The following is a 17468-nucleotide window of genomic DNA, read 5'->3' as shown; positions in this document are numbered from 1 at the left end:
TTCTAAATATTGTGTGAAATAGCCTAGGGTAGATCTTACGCACGCCGTAGAATACCAACTTAGGGTCTGTAGTCAAAGTACCATTTTGGGTTTAAATTTGTAAAAACTAATGATTCCACTGTGTTTAGAAGGCCTAAAAAAGGGTGAATGTCAAGTTTCAGGACCTATCTTGGCCATATGGCCACCGAAACCAACCATTGAGTTGAGAACAAAAAAATACAAGTATCTCGCCTCCCCTTACAACCTTATATAAAAGACTCAAAAATAAACTCCTACACTAAAAGGAAAGACCTAACTCAATCCTCAACCTATTAGGTAACCTAAACTGACTAGGAAAGTGAAATAACAAAGGAAATAGACTCAAAGCATGGCTGGACTTAAAGAGTCCTAATCCAGCCCAACTTAAATAGTCACATGACCACTTAACCAAGTCACATGATCACTTAAGTGATCACATGACCACTAATTACATAAAAATAAAATTAAGGAATCCCGCATGCAACCTAATTACCCATATTTAAGGCCCATAAAAGTGGCCTATTACGTAGAAAACCAATGGGATTAAAGGCCCAACATGTATATAACCCAACCCTAGACTTATTCCTAAGCAAAGAAGCCCAGTTTGGTGATAAATTCCATCAGGATATCTAAATGGACATTTTAGAAGAGATAGAAGAGGTTATGAAAGAATTCATAGAGGAAATGATTTTGGTTATAGGAAAGAGGAGGGGACTTCAGTTTTAGAATTTGTTGCAGTTTATGATTTTTATCAATAGTAAACACAAGCTTTGAAAACAGAGAACATTTAATAACCTTCAAAGTGGGCAATATAGTAGCCAAATAGACTTCTTTCTAACTTGAAGGGAGATAGGTTATTATGTAAAGATTGTAAGGTTATACCAAAGGAGAGTTTAACCATGCAACATAGATTAATGGTCATAGATATTTGTTTTTTTTTAAATACTAAATCATAGGAACTCTAAGATTATTTACCCTAAGATAGGATGGTGGAACTTAAAAAGAGAAAACTTGAAGACACTTACTTATTAAATTCGTAACACAAGGAAGCTGGGACTTTGATGAAAACACTAGTACGATGTGGAACGAGATGGCTACATATAAAAATGTAGCTAAAGAAATTCTAAAGCAAATCTAAAGGAAAGCGGCATTCATCTAAAAAAATTTGGTGGATGGATGATAATGCAGACCCAGGGTGGTGATCTGCTATGGTGGGCTTCACAGAGAGCAATAGAAGAGTTAGAGTTGCAGGGGGAGAGAAGAAATCGCATTAGAAGAAGAGGGGGGGAAGAAAGAGTACACACACACACAACCCTCAGGCTACTCAAACCATAAACTCAATTCATTCTTCAATTCTGTCTCTAACGATGGGGAATTACATCATATATAAAGAGAAATAAAAGGTTCCTAAAAATAAAGAATCTTAATTACTACCTAAAACTTAGACTATCTAAAATAGAAACTCAATAAAACTCAAATTGGAAATTTCTGTTGGCAGAATCGTGGGTTAGAAAGAGAGAATGAGAGAAAATAACACGTTGTATTCATTGATAGGTAACCCCTCTATTTATAATAGAGGGGAAATTACAAAGAGACTAAATTAGGCGATGTGGGACTAAAACCCACATAGCCCACTGACAGTTAATAACATAAAAAGAATAAAACTACCCCAAAAAGACCAGAATACCCCCCACGGTATTCTGGATTACATATTTCAACACTCCCCCTCAAGCTGGATTATACAAATAAGCAAAGAAAGAAGATCCAGCTTGAACTAAAGAAAAAATAACTCCTAATAATGCTAACACTCCCCCTCGAGTTGGCGCATACAAGGTACTAATGCCCAACTTGAACAAACAAAGGGAAAAAACAAAGTTGTAGCAGAATCCAGCTTGATAGATGAATGCAGCTCCCAAAGAAACCTTCAAGAACTTGAAAAAAATAGGTCTTCAAAACCTGGGCAGACTTGAGCAGCAAACTTTCACCAATCTTTAACAGCTGTCCAGTGATGAATCTTTAACTGATAATCTTGAAGATAAGCAACTAGGGCAGCAAGCAGATGAATCAAGCAGTACAAAAGATCAAGCAGCGGAAAAAATCAACCCAACTGTAGAACCTCATATAGGCAGGCAATAACCAAACATCTTCAATACTTTAATACTTCAATCTCCCCCTTACGACAAACTCAACCCAATAACAAAGTAGATACCCATTGGCAATGGTGAAAACTCTGATCTTCTATGTTTTGCACCAAGTGTTCCTGCAAGTTCTGCTTCTACAATGTCTGCAAGTCTACTGTACATAATCCCCCCCTCACGTGTAGTACACGTGAACATAACAGAGATGATGTAAGAGATATGGCAAAAACATAATATTCCAGAATTTTCCAAGAGGTGCTAAGGGTAATGGAAAAGGAAGAAATGGCAAATTAGAGAACACCATAAACTTCCAAGGTGGTTATGGGTATATGTCAAAGGTATGAAATGGGAGGTGGTGAAGTGAAAAGAAGCAGTGGGATAATGAATTATGGAGAAAAAACAATGCAACATAGAAATTGTCTACCATCTTCAGACGACCAAACAAACACTTTTGATGGAAACTCCTGCAGGGGAGAACTACTTAACTCCAATAGTCAAATTTAATAAGTATACAGATCTGATTTGGAGTAAGGAAAGGCTCCAATCTTCAAGGCTTGATCAATCTTCAAACAAGGAAGAACAAGTGTGCAAAACTCCAATTTATAAACTCTCACTTGCTAAATAGAACTGATGAAGATATCTGGACAGAATTGATGTAATAAGGTTCAACAAAAACTTGGATCAGATCTGAATTAATGAATAATGCTAGGATCATGCTCCAAAAGTAAGCTGGATATAAACCAATAGAAGAGCTTCACACAACTGAATAGGTTATAGTTGCAACCAATAACCTTGGAACACATTGTTGTAATCCCAAATAAGCTGATCTCCAGAGTAGTAGATTCGGGTCTTCAATAATGAAAGAAATTCGATCTCCAATAGTAGGATACTCAGTCTCAATAACAAGGCAGCAGTAGTCCTCATAAAGGCAGCAGTAACATATCAACCAATCATGTTTATAGAAGCCAATCAATAGAACCAGCAAATATAAGATAATCACTCAGTAGATCCAATAGGTAGTTGAAGCAGCCAGCCACATAAGAACAAGGAAAATAGGTTGATAATTAGAAAAATAATTGGAAAATCGAGCCATAAGAATGAACCTGAATTGTTTCCAAAAATAACTGATGAATGATGCTGAAATATGGGTTGAATACTCCTCTGATATGTATAAGACTCTCCTCAAAATATGAGCTTGATAGGAAAACCCTAACCCTAAAATCGATTGTTGTCAGGGTTTTAGAAAACCCTGAAATTGAGATCGATTTAGGGAAAGGGGGGCTGTAATTGCTGATGTAGACATGTAATAGATGCTGACCAAGGCTGCTAGAATGGAACCTCTAAGGTGAACAATCAATCTCCAGTAAGAGTGAGACCTGATCTTCAAAGGGGAGAGACTCAAAAAAATTGCAGAAGTAGAGCAGGGCAGCATTACAGCACTACACCAGCATAAAGTACCTTCTTCAAGCCTTGAACTGATGAAGGAGAGTTCTCTTTTAATGTTAAAACTACCTACAAAGCACTCGAACAGTAGCAAACATCCTTAGCCCAAATCAATTTTTATCAAGGTTTTGGAAAACCCTGAAATGAAGAGATCGATTGGGGTAGGGGTCTTCAAAAAACTTGGATAGGTGCAATATTGAGGTCGATTGGTCCTTGAAGTGGGAGTAATCAGCCCTCCAAAAATTAGCAAAAACTGAAACCTCAAAGTCAGAGTTTTTGGCAGGTAACCAAATTAGCAGGTTAAGGAATTTTTGTTGTAGAAACAAATCCAGCCATCAGAAAGGGTCCAAACTTAGGTCGAGTAGGGCTTGTAGTAAAAGGAAATCACCCCCAAAAAATCAGCTACATCTGAAAAAGGAAACACCAAAATCGATTAGAGTCAGGGTTTTTCAAAACCCTGACAAGTTGAGATCGATTAGGGTATGGTGGCTGGAATCAATTAAAGCTTGGAGAAAAAGGAAATAGGGAATGAGGATAATGGAATAGGGTAGAAAGGGGCTGGAGAAGGGTGCATAAGGAGCTCCAATGGTGGAAGGTCAACCTTCAATAGTAATAGGAAGTCGATCTCCAAATAATTCTGGAAAACCCCAAATCGCAAAGATGATTCCAGCAGTATTTTACTATAAAAAAGTAGATAGAATGGAGGAGGGCAGCAACTAAATCATTGGTCAGGGATTTTACCTCATTAGTGCTGCCCCCTTACAAGTAGAAGAAGAAAAAAACCAGAGAAAGAGAAGCCAAGAGAGAGAGAGAAGAAGGAGAGGTCGATTGGAGAGATGGAGTAGGGTTTTTTCTCTTTTTCTAACTGAGATCAGACCAGCTCTAATATCATGTTGGCAGAATCGTAGGTTAGAAAAAGAGAATGAGAGAAAATAATGTGTTGTATTCATTGATAGGTAAGCCCCTCTATTTATAATAGAGGAAAATTACAAAAAGACTAAACTAGGCGATGTGGGACTAAAACCCACATAGCCCACTTACACTTCATAACATAAGAAGAATAAAACTATCCCAAAAAGACCAGAATACCGTGGGGATTAAATATTCCAACAATTTCCCTATAAGTCTAATAGCTACCCCAAAATAAAAGATTACATATGTTTCCCAAATAAAATAAATTCTAAATATCATACTGAACCAGAACATGGTTGGGAAACGATTTATCTTGGTTTGGATACCCAACTGGGTTTTGGTCGGTCCAAGGTAGTGTATCAGCATCAGATGAAGCTCAAACAACCATTAAAGCTAACAAATCTATCTTTAAAATTTGGCAAAGGACTAAAGATGAGGAAGATATAAGAAGGTATAAATTTGCAGGAAATGAAGGTAAGAAGATTGTAGGAAAACACAACAACAACAACAACCCAGCCTTATCCCAACTAAATGGGGTCGGCTACATGGACCCTTCCAAAAACAAAGCAGGAAAAACTGAGGTCCTCATAGAGGGAAAGGAAAGTAAAAGAAACTTACAAGAAATTGGATAAGCAAAGTAAATAATGGAAAGTGAAAGATGTAAGAAAGAGGAAAGAGGAAAGCCCAATAATTCAAGAAAATCTCAGCTACATGGTGTCAATAACGTGGATCCTTGCCCTCCAATAGGCTCTATCTGAGGTCATACTCAGTATAAGGCCCAGCCTATGCATATCATTCTTCACAATCTCACCTATGGTCATTTTAGGCCTGCCCCTAGCTCTTTTAGCTCCCTCAATTAGCATCTAATCACTTCTCCTTACTGGAGCATCCCCAAGCCTCCGTTGTACATGGCCAAACCACCTCAAGCGGCATTCTCGGAGCTTGTCGCTGATCGGGGCAACTCCCACATCCGCTCTAATATGTTCGTTCCTCACTTTATCCTTCCTAGTTTTACAGCACATCCATCTTACATTCTCATCTCCGCAACACATAGCTTCGCCATATGGCACTTCTTAACTGCCCAACATTCCACCCCAAGATTGTAGGAAAACAAGGGCTAAGAAACATGAGGATCTTTATAACAATTTAGGCACAAATGAGGGGGGGGGGGGGAAGACATCTATAAACTAGCTAATATGAGGAAAAGGAAAAGTACAGATTTCAACCACATTAGATGCATTAGAAGTGAAAATAATGTATTAAAAAGTGATGAGGAGATTAAAAAGAGAGATAGAAAAACTATTTCTAAAATTTGCTAAATGAAAACAATAACGTAATAGTGCTTAAAAAAGTTGTAATAACAATCAACAAACCACAAATCTTAGATAGTAACGGAAATTTAGGGTGTCTAAAGTGGAGGAACGTTTAAAGAAGATAAAAATAGGTAAAACAGTAGGTCCAAATGGTATCATAGTAGAAGTGTGGAAGAACTCAAGAACTAGTGGAATAACTTGGATAACTAGGTTGTTTAATAAGATTTTGACCACAAAAAAAATGTAAAATTAATGAAGGTGAAGTATTATGGTTCCAATTTATAAAAATAAAGGTGATATTCAAAGTCATAATAACTATTGAGGAATAGATTTTATGAGCCATACTAAGAAATTATGGGACAAAATAATTGAAACCCGTCTGAGACAAGAAACTAATATTCGGGATAACCAATTTGGTTTTATGCAAGGAAGATCAATCACAAAAGTTATTTATTTGCTTAAGAGACTAATACAAAGATTTAGAGAATGTAAGAAGGATCAACAGATAGTTTTATTGACGTAGAAATTTATGATAGAGCCCCGGGCAATTGTTAGTAAAGAAAAAGGTTTCGAGTAAACAAGTGGACATTGTTAAAGATACGTATAATGGTGCAGTGACTAGTGTAAGAACTATGGGGGGCCAGGGTGGTAAATTTCCATAATTAGATTACATCAAGGATCGGCTTTAAGCCCGTATTTGTTTGCTAATCATAGATAAGCTGAATAGAGACATTCAAGATCAGACCCCTTGATGATATTGTTTTGGCAGATAAAACAAAAGCAGGGATAAATGCAAAGTTGGAATTACGGAGATCAACCTTGGAATAAAAATGTTTTAAAATAAGTAGAACAAAAAAAGAATATATGGTGTGTAACTTTAGTAACAGTAGGATTGAAAGAGGGGTGAGGAAAATTGATGATAAGGAGATATCGCAAATTAAATATTTTAGGTACCTAGGTTCAATCATAAATAAAGAAGAAGAAATAGAGGATGATGTTGCACAAATAATTAGAATAGGGTGGATGAAATGGAGGGCTGAGTATGAACTATGAAGTGTTGTGTGAACAACATATTCTTTTAAAACTCAAGAAAAATATATATAGGACAGTTATACAACCAACATGACGTATGGAGCTAAATATTGGTGGTGAAAAAAAAACATATAAACAAACTTAGTGTAGCTGAATGAAGATGCTGAGATGGTTGAGCGGTAAACTAGAAAAGATAAAATAAAGAAAGAACAAATCAAAGCAAATTTAGGCGTAGCTACAATATATTATTAGTTGCGAGAAATTCGTTTGAGGTGGCATGGATGAATTAATTGACGACAAAGTGTTCAGAACACCAACAAAACTTTTAAAAGTCTATTTCAAACTATATCAAGTCGGCTATTTTCCAGGAACTTGACAGAGTAAATAGCTGCTGAACTTTTACAAATAGTTCAACATATTTGAGCTCAAAATTCTACATAATATGAAATGAGAACATTTGACTACAATTTATTCAATTAAAAAATTGGCATACTAGACAAAGACTGATGAATTGCAAGGTTCTTTCTCCTATTTGCTCCCAATAAAAAATGATGCATTAATTGCACACAACCGATACAAATGTCTAAGCATTATATGAGAAAAAAAATATGTACACATCAAAGTTCTTCACAGTAGCAATAAGATGATGAGAAGTTTTTAAGACATGAACATGAAAACCATGTTAGAACAATGATCGTTGCTTTAAATTGTTTAGAAAGATACAACTTCATAGTTTATTTGTTTTTTAGTGGATATTCCTAGTGCATGTGCATCAATTAAGTGGCTTCTTGTTCTAATGATGAACCTAAATATTAAAAACCTGAAATAGGACCGATACATTGCTGTTTATACCACTACAGCTTCTTCAAATTATCCTTAATATTCATACATAAATGACTCCAAATTGTGCACTTTGTATACGACCTGAAACTAATCATAAACATTTCATTTTAAGGAATAACACTATATCAGACTGATCATCAAGCCATCAATTCCGCCAAGAATATACACCATTTTGCAGGAAATAAAATATCATCACTAGACAGGCTTAGAAATTACTGCAAATCATTCTTATAGATAAAAGAGAAAGGTCTACTTAAAGAAGGGGAAAAAAACATTTGAGTGGAATATTCAAACTTCAGTGGTTATCACTACATCAAGCTCTAGAACTTATAATGAACAACTACAAGTTGCATATGAGACAGAAACTTCACAATCAAAAGAGTATGTGCCTGAAAAATAAGAATAAGGCTAAAATGTGAGCATAAACAGAACTCACTTTGTCCAACTTCTCGAATGAGTCAGCCCTTCGAGGAGCCCACCCTTTGATCGCCTCTCCCGCCACTGCTGTAAGCCAAGATGGCCATCCTGCAACAGCCTGTTCACTTGCTGCACCATGGGGCATACTAATTATTCTTGGCATTGGTGGCTGGGCCCGGCCAGCACTGATCTCCACTGTTGATGACCGTCTCTGATGACGGACTTTTGGGGGTGGTTGGACGACCACTGGTTTATTTTCTCCTCCATCAGATGAAATTGGTGGTGTGGAATTTGACTCCACTTGCTGTGGCACTGGTGGTGTGGAATGTGACTCCACTTGCTGTGGCACTGGTGGTGTGGAATTTGAGTCCACTTGTTGTGGCAATGGTGGTGTGGAATTTGAGTTCACTTGCTGTGGCACCTTCGATATATGCGATACCGTTCTACCAGGAGCTCCATAACCAACACCATCAGTCTTCACTGCATCTTCCTCTCTCTTAGAGGGTGTAACCAGCTGTTTGGAAGACTTGTTCGATTCTTTCTCTATATGAACCTCTGCAGGCTCGTCGCTAGAGGCCCCTTTTGAGCAAAGGCAGCCCATAGTCCCACCTCACCTTCTCCTCATGTCACAAAGCTAACTGCTGAGCTCCTGCAATTCCCTGCCAAATCTCATTGCCTGTAACCTCAGATGCATAAAGGGCAGAGGTTCACAAGCATTCCTACCGTTCTGAAAACCCAATTCTTTTGCCAGACCTAACAATCCCAATCAGCTAATCCTTGTTCTTACAATATCCACAATCCAAAACCCTTGATCCTAGCCAACCACAGAGCATTCTTGGTTACCATTGGAACCCCTGAATTGCCCTTACAACATCCAAACCTGGCAAGTACAAATTATAGAAAATTCAACAAGGCTGCTCTCTCCCTATTCCAAATCCAAACCCCTAACCCCACCTCAAGAAAGAACAGGCAAACCCTGTTCCTCCAAAACCACCAAGAAAACTCAAATTCTCTCTCCAAAACCCGAACCTGAATTCTTGAGAACTAGAAAAAAGAAGGGAAAAAACCAAAAATGAATAAATGGAAGAGAAATCAAAATCTTAAAGAGGAAGGAGGGGGAAGAAGGGAGGGAGGAAACGATCCCAAATCAGACGAATTCGATTAAAACCAATTAAATAAATCAAATTTTCAGATTAAGAAACTGAGAAGAAAAAGAGGAAGAATGTATAATCTAAGAAGGAAAAAAAAAAAAAAAAAAGAACCCAACCGAAGAGCGTCCCGGCCGAGGCCAGAATCCAGCCTTAAGGAAATGAAAGATATCAAAATCCAAACTTTGAAGCAGGAAATTCAGGCCAAGACGGACTTTCAACGGCGTGTCGGGGGGAGGGAACTTTGATTCCTTTGGTGTTCTCAATTGGTTAAAGCCATTAAAGAAGATATATTCTATTTTCTGAAAAATCAAAAAGGAAAGAGAGAGAAGGAGATGAGAAATAACAGAAATAATGAAAAACAAAAAAAAAATTCTTAGAAAATCGAAAAATAATCCCTTCGCTATTCTGGATTTTATTTTTATTTTTTTTCACTTTTCATTAAAATGTCTCACGGACACACAAACACAACACACACAGAGAGGTTCTCGGATCTCCAAAACCCTACAAAAGCGAGTGGCCGAGGGATTTTGGGATTTGACAGATTGGTTAGTTATAAGAGAGCCGTTAAGATGGTCTGCCTCTCCCTCGCTCTCCCTCCCTATTCTCTTTTGAAGGAGAGAAGAGAGAAGAGCGAGAGAAGAGCGAGAGAGAGAGAGGGGCACGGCCTTCTCGTGAGGGAAGCTTTTCTACTTATTGAAGCCTGCAAGGATCGGACACAAGATCTGCAAACCGCCGCACGTTTGGCTAAGCCCCAATCCTTACAAAGTGCCACCTCGTTTGTGAGTTGGGACCCACATGATTTAAAGGAGTAGATTCTGTGGAGAATTTTGAATTCTACTTCTAACCGTTCTTGGGTGTCGAGGGAGAAATAAGCAACCATTGCATATCATTTCATTAAATTTAAGGGAAAATTACACTGTTATCCCTTGAGATTTATACTAAATACAAAATGCCCTCCTGTGTTTCTAAATTATACAGCAACACCCCTCAAATTCCAACTCCGTTAATGAGATGTTACAATGTTGGTTAAGGTTATCATCAAATGATTAATATACCCCTTCGGGGTGAACTTACCATTATGCCCATAAGGCATCATCCTTAACTTCACAACCCCCTCTTCCCCTGTTCTACTCGAATCAGAAAGAAGGTTTAGGGTTCGAAGGAAGAGATAGTTGCAGGTCTACCGTAGTACCTTCTAATTTAATTAATGAAAAGAAAGAATGAAGGAAAAGGATCACGACGTTATTGAAGATGAAAGATCCAGGACTGATTTATATTTTGTGGAGTGATCGCGCATGGAGAAGGGAGATATTACGCTAGGATTGATAAATCAATGTTCAACGCTGGTTTGTGGCTTTTAATTGAATCTCAAATCGCTCGTAACTGAAACTGATGGACCTTACAAATTACCATTTCGAGAAGCAGCCACCAATTAAATCGAATTTATCATTCCAAGAAGAAGGATCGAGTAGTAGTAGAATCGATCGATCAATCAGTGGATGAATTCTCTAATGGCCTTGAATAGACCCTCACACTTTTCTGGTTCAAAGAGTTCGATAGCATGACAAGCCTTTTCATCGTAGGACTCCACGAACTTGACTCCACTCCCTTCCAACATCTTCGTAAACTCTCTGATGTCTTCTCCACTGATGCAAACCAAACAACTCTGGCTGTTCAATGCTTCGATATCCGATTCTGATAACCCCTTCACCATAGGGTTACAATAATCGTGTTTACGATCAGTTCCGATTGGCAAAGACAACTCCCACATCAGGTCCGTCGTCGGATACGGCACGAGCGGATCGTTTATCTTTCTCTGCTCTTTGTGATTCTGGGTCTACAATATTTTCATTTAAAGAAGAAGATTCAACGACAACTACTTCAATTACATCTTTGCCTTCATCGGACTTAACAGAGGATGCCTCATCTTCGCCACCATAGCTTTCTAGTGGACCATTATCTGTATTATCAGATCTCATGGCTCATCTCCCGATCAAGTAAGTAATTTATTGGGTTAATTCTATTCTTTACTTCTATTAGCGTTTGAAGCGCCAATTTCTTTTTTGCCATTTTAAAGTTTGGTTTTGACCTAATTTTCCATTTTATGCATTTTGCAGAAGAGGGCTTTCAAAGCATTATCAGGGGAAGTCCCAGTCTTGTACTCCATTGAGTGTAAATTTCTTCCAATCACTGAGTCATCGCAGCTGATAAAAGCTAAAAAGCATCTTCAGTTTGCAGACATTTTTTCTTTTTTCTTTTTTTCTATTTTGCAAACTTTGTGACCCATTGAGATGATGAATATCCTTCAATGGGTTGTGTTGCAAGAGTTCATGAGCATGCGGATGCATAGTTCATTGAAAGGTACAGAAGCGACGCTGAAGAGGATGAAACCACCCTGATTCGGGTAACAGGGGAAGAGGGGGTTGTGAAGTTAGGGATGATGTCCTATGGGCAAAATGGTAAATTTACCTTGAAGGGGCATATTAGTCATTTGAGGATAAATTTAACCAATATTATAACACCTAATTAAGGGATTGGGAATTCAGGGGTGTGGCTGTATAATTTAAAAATACAGGGGGGTCATTTTGTATTTAATACAAATCTTAGGGGGTGGTAATGTAATTTTCCATAAATTTAAATGTCATTCAAGGAGTGAAGTCGGAACTCGGAAGTGTAATATATTTTTGGGTTATTGTTCTTTATTTTATTCTGAAAGTTATTTAATATATGAATAAAAAAAAGATTAAGTAAATTACATAGGCCTCTCCTAACCTAAGCCTAAATTACATTGATCTTTTTTTCTTTTTTTTTGGGTGAGAAAAACCCAAAAGTTAGATTAAGAGAAACGTTTTTACATCATACAAAAAGCGGGGAAGGGGGAGGGGGGGGGAGTCAAAGTGTGAGATCTTAGGGCAGCTGTCCATTGGTTGTGTTGAAAGGAGATAGGTACAGCAGAAAAGTCAAAGGTGCGTTCAGCTAAGTCAAAAAAAGGGGACACCAGGGTCCAAGGTATACATATCTGTCCTCTCGGTTGTAAGATTTTGCTAAGGCTAAAATTAGAGATCCAAATCTCTTTTAGATGGATTCCTTCCTTGAGAGCATGTTTCCACCCCTGCAAGATTTCTATCAGCTCAGCCTCCTTTGGATTGGATGAACACAAAATTCCTGCAGCTATTAAAACACTCTGGCCATCTAACAAAAAGCTATAACCCCATCCAGTTAGTCCCATTGATGGTTCAGAAAGGCTTGCGCAGCAGAGAACAGGGAATTCTACTTCTTGGTTAGGCACATGGGTTAAAACAGGAGTGCATTGTGTGTCCAGATCCTGAGCTAAACTAAGTGCAATTAAGGTGGGAGGGTAGATATTTAAATATTGCATCCAGCGAGAAATATTCAATAATACCATATGTGGGTTAGCCGTAGCTAGACCACGAGATGCTTTGTTTCTTACATCCCATACAAAGTAACAGGTTAAAATAAACAGAGAAAAAAACCAAGTAGCTGAAGAAAAATCCAGGGCTTTAGAGTCTAGGAGGGAAGCACAGAGCTGTGCAATATTGGGGCTGCTAAGGTGCTCTGTTCTCAGGCCGAGGGGCCCAGATGCCCAGACACGCTTAGTCCATTCACAAGATAGAAAAAGATGTCATTGGGTTTCATCACGAGCACCACAGAGAAAACATGTAGGCTCGATCGGCAACCATTGTGAGATAGTATCCTTGGCAGGTAAACCTGCATGTAAGACACCCCAAAAAAACATCTTAAATTTCAGATGAGTTTTAAGTTTCCAGAAAAAACGCCACCATTTGGAAAGAAGCGGTCTATTTTGTAAAGAGGAATGCAGATAATTGGCAGCCTATCGAGTGGAGAACACCCCAAATTTTGATAAGGAGCATTTCCACTGATCCTCAGAGTCTAAAATACACACTTTGGAAATTTCAGAAGTGAAGCATGGAGGAAAAGTATTTAAAAGTATTTGGAAGTTCCATGCATAATTTGTAATAAGATCACTTACCGTGCAAAATGAAGTGTCCATGAGGACAGGGGGGGATACAATGGCTCGGGATGGTTGGGACCCAGGGGTCATGCCAACAAAAAGTGTTTAACCCATTCCCAATTTTCTTCCAAACTATCCTTCTCAGAGTGGGTAATAGAGCTGCTATACTATTCCAAACCCAAGACCCTTTTTTTCTCAGAGTGGTGGGGTCAAACAAAGATCTATTAGGGAAATATCGTTGTTTTAAGACCTGTGCCTATAGGGAATTCTCCTCAGTGAGTAGTCTCTAGCCAAGTTTAAGGATTAGGGCCTTATTGTGAGTGAAAGATTTTCGAAGCCCAAGCCCTCCGTGAGGAGGCGGGCTGCAGATCTTATCCCAACTAATGAGGTGAGCCCGCTTTCATTTATTCAACCCATTTTGCCAGAAGTTGAGATATATAGAATCTAACTCCAAACAGCATTTTTGCGGGAACAGAAAGCAAGACATTTGAAATGATGGTGTTGAAGCAAGGACAGATTGGATCAAAATTCTCCTCCCAGCATAGGTTAGGTAGTTAGCTTTCCAGGTGGCCAACTTATTTTGAACTCACTGAATGATAAAAGATAAATCCTTAACCTTAGAGCGAGAGTGGAATATTTTTGTACCCAGATATCGAGAATTTTGATTCATCTCCCTAACTCTAAGAATGGAACAAATTGCCTTTTTTTCTCTCAGAGTATGTGTTTCTACTAAAGTGGATCTCACTTTTGGAAAAATTGATTTCTTGTCCAGTAATGTCATAAAAGAGTTCAAGTGCAGCTTTGATTGAGAGAACATCCTCCTCAGTATTTTGACAGAAAATGAAAGTGTCATCGGCAAACAGGAGGTAAGTGATTTCAGGGGCCTATCTTGCAATTTTAATGCCCTTAAAAGTACCTGCCTCACGATAGGATTCCAAAATGCGAGAGAGGACTTCCATGGTGAAGAGGAAGAGATAGGGGCTTAGAGAGCAGCCTTGTCTGAGCCCCCCTGAAGGGCAAAAGTAACCAAACGGGCTACCATTAATTTTAAAAGAAAAGGAGGTTGTGCTAATGAGGGAATTGATAAGAAAAATCCAATGGTCTGGGAAGCCTAGGAAGCGAGAGAGTTGTTCAAGCATCTTCCATTCCATTCGGTCATAGGCTTTGGCCATGTCCAATTTGATGGTCACAAATCCGGTCTTAGCTTTCCTTTTTCTATTCAAAAAACAGAAAATTTCCTGTGCAATCACAATGGTATCAGTAATTTGTCTGCCAGGGATGAAAGCAACCTGAAAGGGGGAGATAAAAAGGAGAAGGAAAGCCTCAAGTCTATTAGCCAGAATTTTAGCCACAATTTTATAAGAGACATTACAAAGGCTAATGGGCCTAAAATCATTTGCAATCCGTGCCAAATCATGTTTTAGGATCATGCAAAGCAGGGTATGGTTGCAACCAGGAGGAAGCACCCTAGAAGTAAAAAAAGAAGCAACAAAATTAAAAACATCATCCGCAATATTTTCCCAAAAGGCATGATAAAAGCACGCCTGAAATCCATCCAACCCAGGAGCTTTAAAAGTGCTGATGGTAAAAACCGCCCTTCGAATTTCCTCAATGGAGGGAGTAGTGATAAGGGATGGGTGGTCATGGGGCTCAATTACCTTTTTAAAGAGGCAGTCAATAAAATGAGAGTCCAGGGGGTGGGTGGTGGTATAAATCTGTGAAGATATCCGCAATAAGGATAGGGTCTTCAACAACTACCCCATCATCAGAAAGAATGTGATAGGTGTGTCTTTTCCTGAGGTTCATTTTAGCCACAGAGTGATAGTACTTAGTGTTCCTGTCACCATCATGAATATAGGCATGTCAAGATTTTTGAAGCCAGAAAGCTTCCTCAACTGCGCAGATCCATTGCAATCAGGAGGTCAAATCCTGAAGGTCAGAATAGCTGGAGCCATTCATAGGCCCATCTTCAATATGACCAAAAAGATCAAAGTACCTGGATCTCAGATTATGGATGCTGCCGAAGACAGTTCTATTCCAATGTTTTAGGAACTGGCTAAGTGAATGCAATTTGGTGTGGAAATTTGCTGGTGGGAGAGATGTCCATTTTTGGGTACACAAGGTTTTGAAATTAGGGTGGTGGGTCCATGCATATTGATCCCTTGTGTTTTTGACAATTACCAAGACTACTCCTACTTCCAAACTTTATTACTCACAACTACAATCCGATATTGATTTAAGGTTATTTAACGACTTAATTTGAAAATCAAATTTTTATTGATCATACTACCCTTGAGAGGTTGATGTTACCATTTTGCCCCTTTATAAAGTTATCATTTTACCCTTAATGAAGTTCTAACTCAATCTATCGTCTATGCTACTTTCCATGCCCCAAAAAAACCCTAAACAAGGTTAACCGGCAATCTTGCTTCCTTTTGTCATCACAGCACCTCGTCCTGATCAATGTTTTCATATTGCCTCATCGACGCTTGCATATCGCCCTCATCCACATACTCTACCACTCATTATCGACGTTCAAAATGCAATAAGAGCCCTTGCACTTGCTGATCATTACTGGTGTTTGCTGTTGGACCTGCTACTCATCCCTACAAGTCATCCCTACCCTAATCCATGACCGAATTAGGTGGTAGTCATACATGCACCTGGAACAAAAGCTCGGCCCCTCACTGTAAGTCAAAACCCCTATTTTTATTAAGCATTTTAGGAGTCAATGGTTTTTTTTTTGGTAAGATATGAATCAATGGTTAACCCTAGGAAAATAAGTTCATGTCCTTGCCATTTTTAGCTCTAGAATTGCTAAATTGAGTTAGTTATATAGAATGTAGAAGATGGAAAATTGAGTTAGTTATACTGAATGTAACAAATTGAGTTAGGAATCAATGGTTAATCCTTGCTTAATGAATTTTTTCCTGAAATTATAGAGAAGAAAGAAATAAAAAATTGTTGTAACTGTATGTAGAAGCTAACAAACTATTTATATGAAGGCATAGATTCCTTCTATTGTTTCTAGTGCAAGTAAACATTGTACTAATTGTATGTTGAAATTGACAAATTGGTTATGTGCACATTCTCATATTATTTAGGAGAACTCTCTAAGTTAGAATTTGATTGGCAATCTAGATTTTGAAGTTAGGTGGAATTTTCATTGGAGAAGAAATATAGAGAAATATCCCACTGTATATTGATACTGATTTTGATTGGCAATGTGTACTGATTTTGAATAGGAAATTGTGAGTTTTGGTTCTACTGATTATACTAAGTTCATAAGTGCATTCTCCTTCTATAATGATTTTGATGATTTATATTGATTTTAAGTATGAAATCTTGAGTTGGTTATACTGATTATACTGAATTCAGATATGAAACCTTATTCACTGTTGTTTTTTGGTGATTTATATTAATATTGATTATGAAATATGATTAACCCTAGAAAATTTAACATGAACTTAACTAATTTTGAAATGATTTCAAACTAATGTTGGACTGTGGTCATAGTTTATAGAGTTGTAATAAGGGTTATGAGTTGTGCATGTATGTGGTTGTGAGTTGTTCTTAGTGTTGTACGAGTTTTGCTCAATTTTAGCATGTTGGTAGTCATTATCATTACATCTTGGTATTGATTGATGATGAGTTAAGTATATTTGTTAACCATTGCCGAGCACTATTTGAACATTTTTAGACACAATGGTAGTCCTGTGCAAAATAGTTTACCACTTCTATGGACGTATTACATCGAGATTGGTAGACCTAGACAAGTATGGCTTTTTTGATATGGTATATGATGTCTACAGCTCTGTCTTGAGACATACCGCTGATAAAGAAACAGTGATGTTCTCGATAAAGTCCATATTATCTGATAGGACTCAAGAGATGGTCGGAAGTGATGTCCGAGCCAGATGTTATGCAGATGTTTGCTATGGGTGAACAATTGGATTCCATTATTTTCAAGAGGCGAAACATTGAGGATTACTGTGACTTATATTTTGCAGTACAGAAATACATACTTGCACATGAGGATATAATCCACCCATTACCAGATATAAGCACATTAGAGGAGGGTGGTGACAATTGTGTCCTGCAGCCTCCACCACTGAAAAGGTTTCCTAGTAGACCACATAAAAATAGGAGGGAACCTGGTGCCCTGGAATAGCCGAAAACCAAAGTTTATCAGAAACTTGGTCTAAAA

General features: G+C 38.1%; 1 pseudogene; it reads right to left on the bottom strand.

Moving 5' to 3' along the window:
* Nucleotides 1-9189, bottom strand: part of LOC122668880 — a 98516-nt pseudogene extending 89327 nt beyond the window's left edge.
* Nucleotides 9190-17468: the final 8279 nt, after the last annotated feature.

Source organism: Telopea speciosissima, chromosome 7, assembly GCF_018873765.1.
Source record: "Telopea speciosissima isolate NSW1024214 ecotype Mountain lineage chromosome 7, Tspe_v1, whole genome shotgun sequence".
NCBI lineage: Eukaryota > Viridiplantae > Streptophyta > Magnoliopsida > Proteales > Proteaceae > Telopea > Telopea speciosissima.
The sequence above is the reverse complement of the archived record's forward strand: the minus strand, read 5'-3'. Positions and strand labels throughout refer to the sequence as shown.